At 42.9% G+C, this 12,579-nt stretch overlaps 2 long non-coding RNA genes across 3 annotated transcripts in view; both read right to left on the bottom strand.

The window, feature by feature from the left end:
- The window catches only part of LOC147617700 (uncharacterized), a 47,306-nt gene extending 38,360 nt beyond the window's left edge, over positions 1 to 8,946 (bottom strand). The window contains exon 1 of one of the 2 annotated variants that reach the window (XR_015262205.1): positions 8,874 to 8,946. This is a non-coding gene — a long non-coding RNA (uncharacterized LOC147617700). The remainder of the gene's footprint in view (positions 1 to 8,873) is intronic. The other variant, XR_015262206.1, reaches the window with a different exon arrangement.
- On the bottom strand, positions 6,989 to 7,810 carry LOC147617701 (uncharacterized). Its single transcript, XR_015262204.1, has 3 exons — positions 7,639 to 7,810; positions 7,242 to 7,386; positions 6,989 to 7,050 (listed from the first exon to the last, which is right to left on the bottom strand). It is a non-coding gene; the product is annotated as an uncharacterized LOC147617701 (long non-coding RNA).
- Positions 8,947 to 12,579: the final 3,633 nt, after the last annotated feature.

The following is a 12,579-nucleotide window of genomic DNA, read 5'->3' as shown; positions in this document are numbered from 1 at the left end:
ACACTTGTACATAGAAATACTCCAAGAAATACAACTATATTGAGGGGAGGTGGCTCTTTCCGGCCCCAGTGATGGTGTCAAGTGTTCTTTGTCATTTTTCAGTTTTGATGTTGCAAGGATTGTCCATTGTTTGTATTAGTTAAGTGATCTAAAAAGGTGTATTTTATCTTCCAATTTTGTAGGCCTCATCTAGCGAGCGGTTACACCTTCATTCATTCTCTTCGAAGATAATAAATAAAATACTCCTAGCAATAGGAGGGGGCCCTTTAGCGGGTAATTTGGGACCCAATAAGGTGTGCAGATCTCTCTCTCTCTCTCTCTCTCTCTCTCTCTCTCTCATCTCTTAAAGTTTGAAGTGATAAAAGTGGATTGCTAAAGACTCGCAAACCTCAGGATAAAGAAGGCGGTGCGAGACTTTGTGTGACAGGATCCTTCATTATGCATAATTCTGCTGCATGTTACATGTAAGTCTGCTACCTCCACCGAGTTGCCCATGTAGGTGATATCTGCATGTTTCATCAAGGAAGTACACAAGACATGACCTTGCTCTTCCCAAGGTTAACTGACAAGCCCCTTTGTAGATAGAAGTCCTACAAGGCATCCATGTGCTTCTATAGTCCGTCATGTGAGTCTGTAATAAGTGCTATATCATCAGTATATAAGAGAAAAAAAACAAGTATGTCTGCTAGGGATGCCCCTCCACCTCTCGCTCTGTCAATAAAGTTTGATATCTCGTTAATGTATAACCCAAAGAGGGTGGGCGATAGCACGCAGCCTTGTTTCACCCCAATAGTACTAGATATCTCATCTAAGAGTCCTCCAAGGCATCTCACCCTCCCAACCACCGACTCATATAAAAGCAATATGCCCCAAATCGTGTATAATGGAAACCCAAGGATCTATAGGCACGTGGCACCGTATCAAAGGCTTTGTGGAAATCCACAAAGCAATAGCAGAGGCATCGGCCATCAGCCTTGCCAAGCCCCCTAGAGTTACTACTAAAAAGAGTTGCTATATCTCCCAGTATTGCTCACATATGCTTGTTTTTTGCGGCAAGCGAGAAAGTGATTAATCCATTGAGCACACCTTCTAAGATTTGACCAGTTTGCTACCTCTTGTTGAGACGAGCACGTGTGGTGCAGCACTCGTCGTCATACCAACCATTCTAGGACATGGTACCCATCTGAGACTTAGCATTGGAGCAAGGGAGGTATGGAAAGCTAGCTGGCTATGGCTAGAGAATGTATGGTGTCGGTGAGTTGGGAGGTGAGGGTGGCAAGGGGAATTGATGGGTCCATATCTGTCAAACCACGATCAATGTTGTTGGCATATATATGGTCACATTCATGTGTGAAGTGGAATTTGGTATAGTTGGAGGTGGTGGGTGGCAGTGGCAATGGGCTAGATGGTGTACATGCAATGGAGAAGGAGAGGTAGGTCTCCAAGAGGGCATGTGGAGATGGTAAACTTGGAGATGAGTGAAGCAAGCTCAGGGGGGTCCCATAATATAATCAACCACGCTCGATCCACCACAATATGGAAAACTTGTGAGTCTGCCGGATAGGGGCCACTGCACCATCCCGTTATAAATAATGAGACCATGTCGAGAAACCAACTCCACGAGGTGCCTCCCATATCTAGTGATAGCTCCAAGGTCCTGAAAAGCCCGTTGCAATCCTATGCCCTCTTGGTCAAGTAGATGTAGTTTGATAGGGTCCTTAAAGTTATATAACTAAGACTACTCACTCTTGGGCCTAGCGTTGAGGAGAACTTCACCCAGTCCCAACATGCTTACCTCTCATCAGACAACGATGCATAAGGGGACTCCTTCCTCTCCTCTACCTTTGTGGTTAGGCTGTCCTAAATATCTTGTATAGCATATCGCGAAGTATCTAGTGCAAAGTTGCAACCGCCACGTGTATGTATCTGGTGGGTGTTTGTTATAGCCTAACCATAGTTGCTATCATACGTCGAACGACACAGTCGTACGGTACAGTACCGTACCACACAATCCAAAACAATAATTTTTTTTCCCCCAATTCTTTATCGTTGTTGTTTTGACCCTTTTTTTGTAATTTGTAAATTGTGGGTGAATGTGGATGCATTCGAGTTGACAGAGGAAACTCTTGAGAGTGTCCATAAAGAGGAGGATGAGAGGATCTATGGAGAGATCTACAGAGAGCTTGAGGCTATTGATCAACGACTTACTCGCACTCGTCGTGGGCATGCAACTAGTGCAAAGGAGTGCGAGTAGGCACCCGTGGATGCACCATTCGTCTCACAGTTCGAGAGGGACGGTCCAGACCTACATGCGGGGCGGTTCCGGTAGCTCTTCAGCTGCTCTTGAAGATGAGGATGCTCTCCTTGGCTTCTCACATGACATCAAGGAGCCCAAGTTTGACGAGGACGGCAACCTCCTTAACAATAGCAACTTCGGTGAGGTGCCCTCTTCTCCTACAAATTATCTCAATGAGAGCTCCAATAGTGATGCCTTCTCTATCTAGGTCCTAGGATTTAGATTCTAGCCTCCGCCCTCTTATCCATTTTTTTGTACTCACTTTTTTGTACTTGCACCTAGCGCGCATTGCACCAATCTTCCGGTCTCCCTTAGTACCATGATTTGTACTTTTGTTTGTAACTTGTTTTTGATGGAATTTTGGCTTGTAACAACAACCTTCGAGCTCTCTATCCTTTCAAATTCATAATCTATAAATTTATAAGTGTTTTTTTTTTAAACAATACTTTTCTTGTATATCGCATTCCAAAATTTCATACGGTACGATAAATTCCCATATGGTACAGTACTGTACCGTACGACCGTAATGAGCCTAGCCGATGACATGTATCTACATCCTCATCCCACCTGACTATGTTGATCATACCCTGAAGCTGCGATGACTGCTACTGCTCCTAACCCCCATACTCATCCTATTCTACGGGTATGCCTGCGGGTAAGCAAACTCCCGCCGGCGACATGCAGCAATCCCAACAACCCTATTAGAGGGGTCTGGGAAACTGGTCTGCATGTAGGTGATATCTGCATGTTTCATTAAGGAAGTACACAAGACATGACCTTGCTCTTCCCAAGGTTAACTGACAAGCCCCTCTGTAGATAGAAGTCCTACAAGGCATCCATGTGCTTCTATAGTCCGTCATGCGAGTCTGTAATAAGTGCTATATCATCAGCATATAAGAGAAAAAAAACAAGTATGTCTGCTAGGGATGCCCCTCCACCTCTCGCTCAGTCAATAAAGTTTGATATCTCGTTAATGTATAACCCAAAGAGGGTGGGCGATAGCACGCAGCCCTGTTTCACCCCAATAGTACTAGATATCTCGTCTAAGAGTCCTCCAAGGCATCTCACCCTCCCAACCACCCCGACTCATATAAAGCAATAATGCCCCAAATCGTGTATAATGGAAACCCAAGGATCTATAGGCATGTGGCACCGTATCAAAGGCTTTGTGGAAATCCACAAAGCAATAGCAGAGGCATCGGCCATCAGCCTTGCCAAGCCCCCTAGAGTTACCGCTAAAAAGAGTTGCTATATCTGCCAGTATTGCTCACATATGCTTGTTTTTTGCGGTGAGTGAGAAAGTGATTAATCTTTTGAGCATCACCTTCCAAGATTTGACCAGTTTGCTATCTCTTGCTCGAGACGAGCACATGTGGTGCAGCACTCGTCGTCATACCAACCATTCTAGGACATGGTACCCATCTGAGACTTAGCATTGGAGCAGGGGATGTATGGAAAGCTAGCTGGCTATGGCTACAGAATGTATGGTGTCGGTGAGTTGGGAGGTGAGGGTGGCAAGGGGAATTGAGGGGCCCATATCTGTCAAACCACCATAATATAATCAACCGTGCTCGATCCTCCACAATATGGAAAGCTTGTGAGTCTGCCGGATAGGGCCCACTGCACCATCCCGTTATAAATAATGAGACCATGTCGAGAAACCAACTCCACGAGGTGCCTCCCATATCTAGTGATAGCAACAAGGTCCTGAAAAGCCCGTTGCAATCCTGTACCCTCTTGGTCAAGTAGATGTAGTTTGATAGGGTCCTTAAAGTTATATAACTAAGACTACTCACTCTTGGTGCTAGCGTTGAAGTCCCCAATGAGGAGAACTTCACCCAGTCCCAACATGCTTAGCTCTCATCAGACAACGATGCATAAGGGGACTCCTTCCTCTCCTCTACCTTGGTGGTTAGGCTGTCCTAAATATCTTGTATAGCATATCGCGAAGTATCTAGTGCGAAGTTGCAACCACCACGTGTATGTATCTGGTGGGTGTTTGTTATAGCCTAACCATAGTTGCTATCATACGTCGAACGGCACAGTCGTACGGTACAGTACCGTACCACACAATCCGAAACAACAAATTTTTTTCCCCAGTTCTTTATCGTTGTTGTTTTGACCCCTTTTTTTTGTAATTTGTAAATTGTAGGTGAATGTGGATGCATTCAAGTTGACAGAGGACACTCTTGAGAGTGTCCATAAAGAGGAGGATGAGAGGATCTATGGAGAGATCTATAGAGAGCTTGAGATGATTGATCAACGACTTACTCGCACTCGTCGTGGGCGTGCAACTAGTGCAAAGGAGTGCGAGTAGGCACGCGTGGTTGCATCATTCGTCTCACAGTTCGAGAGGGACGGTCCAAACCTACATGCGGCGCGGTTCCGGTAGCTCTTCAGCTGCTCTTGAAGATGAGGATGCTCTCCTTGGCTTCTCACATGACATCAGAGAGCCCGAGTTTGACGAGACGGCAACCTGCTTATAGCGATAGCAACTTCAGTGATGAGGAGCCCTCTTCTCCTACAAATTATCTCAGCGAGAGCTCCAATAGTGATGCCTTCTCCATCTAGGTCCTAGGATTTAGATTCTAGCCTCCGCCCTCTTATCCATTTTTTTGTACTTGCGTCGCCTAGCGCGCATTGCACCAATCTTCCGGTCTCCCTTAGTACCATGATTTGTACTTTTGTTTGTAACTTGTTTTTAATGGAATTTTGGCTTGTAATAACAACCTTAGAGCTCTCTATCCTTTCAAATTCATAATCTATAAATTTATAAGTGTTTTTTTTTAAACATACTTTTCTTGTATATCGCATTCCAAAATTTCGTACGGTACAATAAATTCCCATATGGTACCGTACCGTACGACCGTACGCCCACACCTATGAGCTGCCTAGCCGCCGACATGTATCTACCTGACTATGTTGATCATACCCTGAAGCTGCGACCTAAATAGGACTGCTACTCCTCCTAACCCCCGTGTACTCCTCCTGTCCTGCGCGGTAAGCAAACTCCCACCGCCGGCGACATGCAGCAATCCCCTCTCCGAGAGCTCTGGTGTGAGTGTCCCCATATAGAAGACGATGATATATCTCGTCCTATAAATGTCTCTCAGAAGCCTCCCCCACATCTGACCCCCGAGTCCCAGCCTAGTAGTCTCATATTTAGGGGTGCGGCACCTCTCCGTAATTATGAATGATTTCTCCCATCTCTCCTATCATATACGTATGTACAAGAAAAGATTACAACTGAATGTTTCCCACGTACAATTCATTCAGCCCTAAACGCTGCTGTTAGGAACGCTGCTGTTTCTCTAACTGAGCTCCAGAATGCATGAGATATAAAAATAATCCCAACAACCCTATTCGAGGGGTCTGCGAAGCTGGTCTGCCTGCAGGGCTGGATGGCCAACTCCCACAAAACCTGAAAGAAAATTTCCACCATCATGTTCACACATAAAACAGCCAGGGGGCCAGCCCATACTTGGTTGGGCGCCAAAATCAGCTGTCCAGGCCCCGCCCAAAACACAGCCCCAAAATGCTGTACAATAGGTCACCTTTTTGGAAAGGTGTTGCCTCTACTTTCATCGTTTTGCAGAAGTGTCTACTCTCTCTACATTACTCCCTCCCTAAGGGAACTCAACCACCTTTATCTCATCGTTTTGACTCTTGCCAAACCACACTTTGCTCTTTTAAGGTCCCGCCTGCCTGCTGTACGGCCATCTGCACACCCTCCCGCTGGTCCTCTATGCTGCTGTTTGGTAGCTGTCATTGAGCTGTACAATCTGTTTGAAGCTGCCCACCAAGAGCTATGCATCATGATTTGAAGCTGTCTGTCTACTAGGACCCACTCCTCTTGGTTGTTTTGTCCTGCTGCTGCTGCCCAGGAGTGCCCAGAGGCTGTCCAAGGCCTGGGGACAAAGTTGGGAGTGGTTTTAACCTTTGTTCAAGCACAAGAGACAAAAGAAAAGCCCACACAATCACTAGAAAGGCCTAAATAGTGTAAAAGACAACCAGTTTGGATGCCTTCGGCTGCTAGGTGGGTCTTTTTGGCTACCTTATGAGCCCTTGAGGTGAGATTTGGGAAAGAATCTTCATCCACAACCATTAATAGTTTGGAAACTGTCTTTTTGATTCTTTTCATTTGCTTATTGTATTTGGCAACATGGCGATTGAATCACCCACAAGCTTGTATTACAAAATCCTCCTTTCACAATTAAAAATTTTTCATAAAAAATTTAGGAGTTCCACACTCTTTAGGAGATTCAAGTCCCAAAAGACGGCAAAGAATGGTCAACATGCACGGATACTGAAAAAGTGCAAAGAGGTGCTGACTCCACATGGTACATGTGTTGCATTGTTGAATGACAGTGCCCACATCCCACTAACAGGAATGCTGATGATGAGCACAAGTGAGACCAAGCCCACTCACACAATTCAAGCGAGTCGGGTAGCTTCCTACTAATATCATTGACATTATGAATTTGGGTATGAAGAACCTTTGTACTCAAATCTCCGTGCATAAACCTCTGCATCACTTCTTTTGGAGGCAACAGCCGTAGCAAAGAAAAGCAAAGCACCTCAAAACAGTCCTTTAAACAACAGTAAACGAACATGAGACCACCGTTTTACCTTCAAAAGGAGAGGGAGAGAAGAGAGAATGGGGGAGAGAAGCGAGAGAGAGAGAGAGTTCGAAAAGAAGGTAATCGGTTTTGCTGGCCAAGACACTGAGGATTTCCAATATTGCAGTAAATTATCTATATTCAATTTTAAAAAGTAGGTTTATCACCAGCTTTGCTTTTCGCAAAAACTTGAAAATTCAAAAATAAGAGCAAGTCAATAAGCTTGTCCATTTGCCACCAAAACACGTAGAGGCATGACACATTCGCACACGCACGTGTGAACATATTAAAAAAAATGTTTTGGCAGCACAAATCCAACACCATACCTCATCAAATGGAAGAGAGGATGGATTTGTTTGAAGTGTATGTTGCAATCGCTCTCTTCTAAAGACATAAATGTGAATTAAGGGGCAAACTGCAGCCTTCATCTCATATTTTAGTTATATCTTTGGTATCTACAATCCGAAAAGTCTTCCACATACCCACCAGTGTTCGAAAAAAACCCGGGTATAGTGTAATTTGCACCTGCAGATTTTTAAAACTACCTTCAAATTTGAAACTTAAGGGTATAAAAACCTGCAGATTTTGAGGGGTTGTAGAACAAAAACCTTCAAAATTTGATATTTTCTTTATAAATATTTTCACAATTTTTAGATGAAGGTTTTTTACTTTTTGGAAAAATAGTTTTTTTCGAACACTGATACCCACGCTCCCAAGAAACACCATCCTCAAAGAAGAGTGTTTTCATTCTCTCTACATGGGGTTCATGATGACAAGTGAAGGACCCTCAATGTGGTTTTCTTTTTAATCTTAAAGACCATGTTGAATAAAGCTACATGTTCTGATGGTATATACAAAGGAACTTTGAAAAGAACCTCTGTATGTGCAACAATCTCTCCACGAACAGCATATTCACATGTGCTATAACCTGTAGAAAAAACCACCATGTCAGCTACTACAAGCTCATCCTCGTTTAAAAATATAAGCATCACACAATCCTGCTGGCTGGAGCCAGTGGGCATGATGTTGCCAGCCTATCAACTAATTAAATAAATTACACCCTCAATATTTTAATTAAAAAAAAAGAATACATGACACAATCCGAAAAGTACATATTATAGAGCTATTCATTAAGAGCCACCTGCTTATAGCTCACTCCAGTATTATAGCTTCTTGAACCTAGGTCATGCACGTTATGTATATCCTAAAACCACTTCGTTTGCTCCACTAGCCCTAATTAGATAGCTTAAGCCTACATCATTAGACCCACTTCTAATAAAGTATCTTAAAATTACATCATTAGACCCGCTAATCCAAGCAAACCGCCGGGGCCTGTGCATACCCAGCTCACATATACCGTTGTCTACAAACAAGCAAGCACTCTTTTTTTTAATGACTTCCAAGATATATTTTGCTCTGTTGTTGCAGATATAATCAATTGCAAGCAACCCATTCCTAGATGCAGGGACTGGTTGAACCTAAAGAATTTAGCACCCACTGATTTCGAAAAAGAGTTCAAATCACTTCATTTGCTCCATTGAATGCACCCACTAGTTCAAGCAATACAGACTACCCAATACAAATTGCAAGGAGGTGACAGTGTTTGAACTCACGATCTCTGGGGTGGTCCACAAACATGTCCACAAGATGCTCTTCTTCTAATAGTGCTCAAGGGTGGGGAAATGAGCTACCTCATTGATTTGAGACAAATAGCCTCATTGATTAGCCTCATTGATTTGAGACAAATAGCTTAAATCACTTCATTTCCTTAATCCTACATCATACGCCCCCAAGCAATTCAAACTACCCCATAGCTAAGGCTTGGTACTGATCTGAAATAAATAACTTAAACCACTTCATTTACCCCCTGAAAGCAATATCATAAGCCCCCACTAGTTCAAGCAATGCAGGCACATCATGGCATGTGTAGCTAGAGAGAAGACGATGAAAAGGGGTACCTTGTTGTTGATGGTGTCGATGGTGATGGGGGGAGACCATGCAGGTGAAGAGGAGAGGGGTCTGCTGCTGATGGGGCATTTCCTGCTTGGGTGGTTGGAGCCATTGGTGGAGGGGGGCGGGAGGCTTAAGCCCTTGTGTTGGCGAGGGCACGCTTAAGAGTATGGGCTGATCGTCTCATTGGATCCGAATGTGTGCACTTCCTCGATATATATAAATGAAGGGAGGGGAGAACTCTCTCTCTCTCTCTCTCTCTCTCTCTCTCTCTCTCTCCTCTGCTCCTGTAATCAACCCACTTCCTGATTGTAGAAGTAAACCCCAATCTAAGCGCAACCCACTTCTTCAAAATGCAGATTAACACAATCTGAGCAAAAATCTATCTCTTTCGCACTCTAGCTCTGCATGTGGGTTGGCGGGGCGGGGGGTCTCCTCTCTCTATCTAACTGATCTAAGCCAAATCCAATTGGGCATATTCTCTCTCTCTCTCTCTCTCTCTCTCTCTCTCTCTCACACACACACACACACACACCTCTTTCTCGCCTTCTGAGTCGTACGAGACACAGACTTACACGGAAAAACCTAATTCGCAGAACGAGCGGACGCTGGAAACCGACCCTGTTTTGAAGAGTAGGAGCGCGACTCCGCTCGAGATGACGAGTGAGCTACAGCCTCTGATGCTCTGCTTAAAATACGTATATATATTAATAGCGTAATAAAACTAAAATCATTTTTATTTTTATATGTTTATTGTTTAACCAAAAAATGCACATAAAATCACCGTGAATATCTGTGCTTATTACCTAGGCAGTCTGATTTTGCCTCCTTCCGTGTCATACACCTGCAAAAATGAATCATGGGTTAGGAAAACCCCAGTATGTTTGAGATTTCCCCAGAATAAGGCATGAGTAGTGGGGTGTATTTCAATACCAACTCTAGCAATACTATATTTATTATTTTAATAAATATTAATTATATATTTACTAACTTATAAACTTATGGCACTTTGAAAGTGGATGCTAAGCTAAGTGAGTATTGTAAAAAGTCTCTAGTTACGTATACACATTAATATCCACCCAATGTGAAAGTCATGGGGAGAGGTTAGAATGATTAAGGAGGACCGATTTGTTTTCATAACTTAGAAGTAATTATCGCCACACAAACTCTAGGAGACTTAGGAGAGAGTTCGGTTTTTGCATTCTAAGTCCCTCCCTAATAATTGATAGCTTAGATATTAAAGAAATATTCCCCACATCAACGTAGAAGTTGAATACGTAGTTCTACACAATAGTTTAAAAGCTAGAGAGATGCCCCACACCAATTTGGGGGCCTTAGGAGAGTTACTTTTTTCATTCAAGTCCCTCCCTAATAAATGCCCCACGTCAATTTGGGGGCCTTAAGAGAGTTACTTTTTGTGTTCAAGTCCCTTTCTACTAATAAATGCCTATAAGTGCTAAAGGTCCAAGCCAAGTACTTAGTCTTGCAAGAAACCCCTAAGTCACCTCCTTTTTTTGCCCTCACTTACATTGCTTAGGTGATTTATGGCCCCTCATTTAAAGGTTGTGAGCAAGCCTCATAAGTCCACATGGGACATTTGAGAGAGAGAGAGAGAGAGAGAGAGAGAGAGAGAGAAACTAAAGAATGGGGAGGAAGGGGGGGTGGGGGTGGTGCTCTTTTGCCAAGACAAAGGAAGATGAGTCTCTTAATGTTGAGCCATCAAATTGTTCCACAAAAAAGACGAAATGGAAGAGAAAAAAGGTTGTGTTGACGTCTCCCAAAGGGAAAGGGGACCAAATAAGTTGGCCCATAAGTCCAAGAATAATACACAAGAATACTAAAATAATGAATGCATGATGCCTCTCTCCAAAATCATACTAGAAAACATCAAAAAAGAAAAGGAAACCCTAGAACCACTATACTAAAAGTTACATAGTCTTCTAGAGACCCAATGAGATCATACATGGTCCTTTGGAGCACCGAGTGTGTTTGATTTGGATCAAGATGAGTGGCAGTGGGGTATCTCATGAGACCTCCTATGCCAATTCTTAGGTCTCCAAAGTGTAATGTAATCAAATACAGGCACCTAAAGGCTGCAAGAAATCTCCATATTAAAATGAGGGTGCTTTATGGATGTGATTGTTCTATGTGTCATAGTCCTCCTTGTGTGCCAGAAGGAAGATATACAAAAGAGTTCATCTATATTATTTGTTACTTTTTCTTTTTACTAAGCAAAAATGTGTTATGTCATCATAAATGATTAATATTTATCTATGTCCATTTGTTTACTAAGAAAAGGACCTCAAGTCATGATGACTTGATCCCAATTCCCCTCCATGTTCCACATGGACAAGCAAGTCCAAACCCAGGCTCCCCAACCCACCTTTTATTTTATTTTAACACACGTAGACCGCAAAGAAGGAATGAGAACTATGCCTCTCCATGTACAAGCAATGGAAGCAAATTAGATATATACAAAGAAGCATTCTCTCTCTCTCTCTCTCCATGTACAAGCAATGGAAGCAAATTAGATATATACAAAGAAGCATTCTCTCTCTCTCTCTCTCTCTCTCTCTCTCTCTCTCTCTCTCTCTCTCTCTCTCTTTGTAATAGAAGTTATATATTACCAAAAATTACATTACATGGCTGCCATGTGATGTATTAGCTTTCCCTCACTAATTACTTTGAACCACAGGTGTAGCTCAGAGTACCCTCATCCAATATATAGCTGTGTCATTCTCCACCAAATGAGCTGACCACAAGGAAGAGACTTGCCACAATAGTACCCCTTTTATATGCCCTATGTGTGCTGTAATACCCACTTTTGCATCAAATATGAAGGCATTCCTAGTTAACCAGATATGCCACAAACTTGTCAACTTGAAAGAATGAAAGAAAACTGAATGTTTTGGGTTATTTGGCAAATTCAGAATCTTGCCAAAAATCCAGTCTTTAACCTTTACGAGCCTATCTGTCAACATCTCTCTCTCTCTCTCTCTCTCTTTCTCTCTTTCTCTTTCTCTCTCTCTCTCTCTTTCTCTCTCTCTCTCTCTCTCTCTCTCTCTCTCTCTCTCTCTACACTTGGTAGGAGGACTTCCAAAGTGAGTAGACAAACGGACCTCTTGCTCTAGTGACATTTGAATTTTTGTAAGAATTTGAATAAGCACCACATCAGGAAGATTTGGATGAGGAGGGAAAAGATGCTTGGATTGAGGACTTCTTTCAACATGAGGCTAGGATTCACTTATGCTCACCATATATGATGTGTCTTCATAATTATCTCATGAGGCTCTTGAATTAGCAAACTAAATGGTGGGGCATGCCTTTTGTGGCATCATCTAGGCATGAGCTTGATGTCCATTATCCCTTATGTGTCACTTTAGTTGAGGATGGGGGAATTTTTTTGGTGAGGATAAGGTTTCTTCTTTTCAACCCTTCCCATGACCCTCAAGTAAACAAGTATAAGTGCTTACAGGCTAGGTAAGGCTTCTTCTATTCAACCCTTCCAATGAAATATGGGCAAGAGCATGAGTAGTGGTGTTATCATAAAACCTCGCATTCCCTTTATTTAATCACCATCTTTGTAGTTACCCTTGCACTTAGCCTCTAAGGCTCTTTTGACCCTCTTTGATGCCTCATTTGAAATGCTTGTGTGCTGACCATCTCATGACATTTTGTCGTTCACTGCAGTAGTCTCCTCTCCTTGCATGTCAT

The sequence above is a fragment of the Cibotium barometz genome, chromosome 36, assembly GCF_041138505.1.
Source record: "Cibotium barometz isolate CiBa-2024 chromosome 36, ASM4113850v1, whole genome shotgun sequence".
In the NCBI taxonomy this organism is placed as follows: domain Eukaryota; kingdom Viridiplantae; phylum Streptophyta; class Polypodiopsida; order Cyatheales; family Cibotiaceae; genus Cibotium; species Cibotium barometz.
The sequence above is the reverse complement of the archived record's forward strand: the minus strand, read 5'-3'. Positions and strand labels throughout refer to the sequence as shown.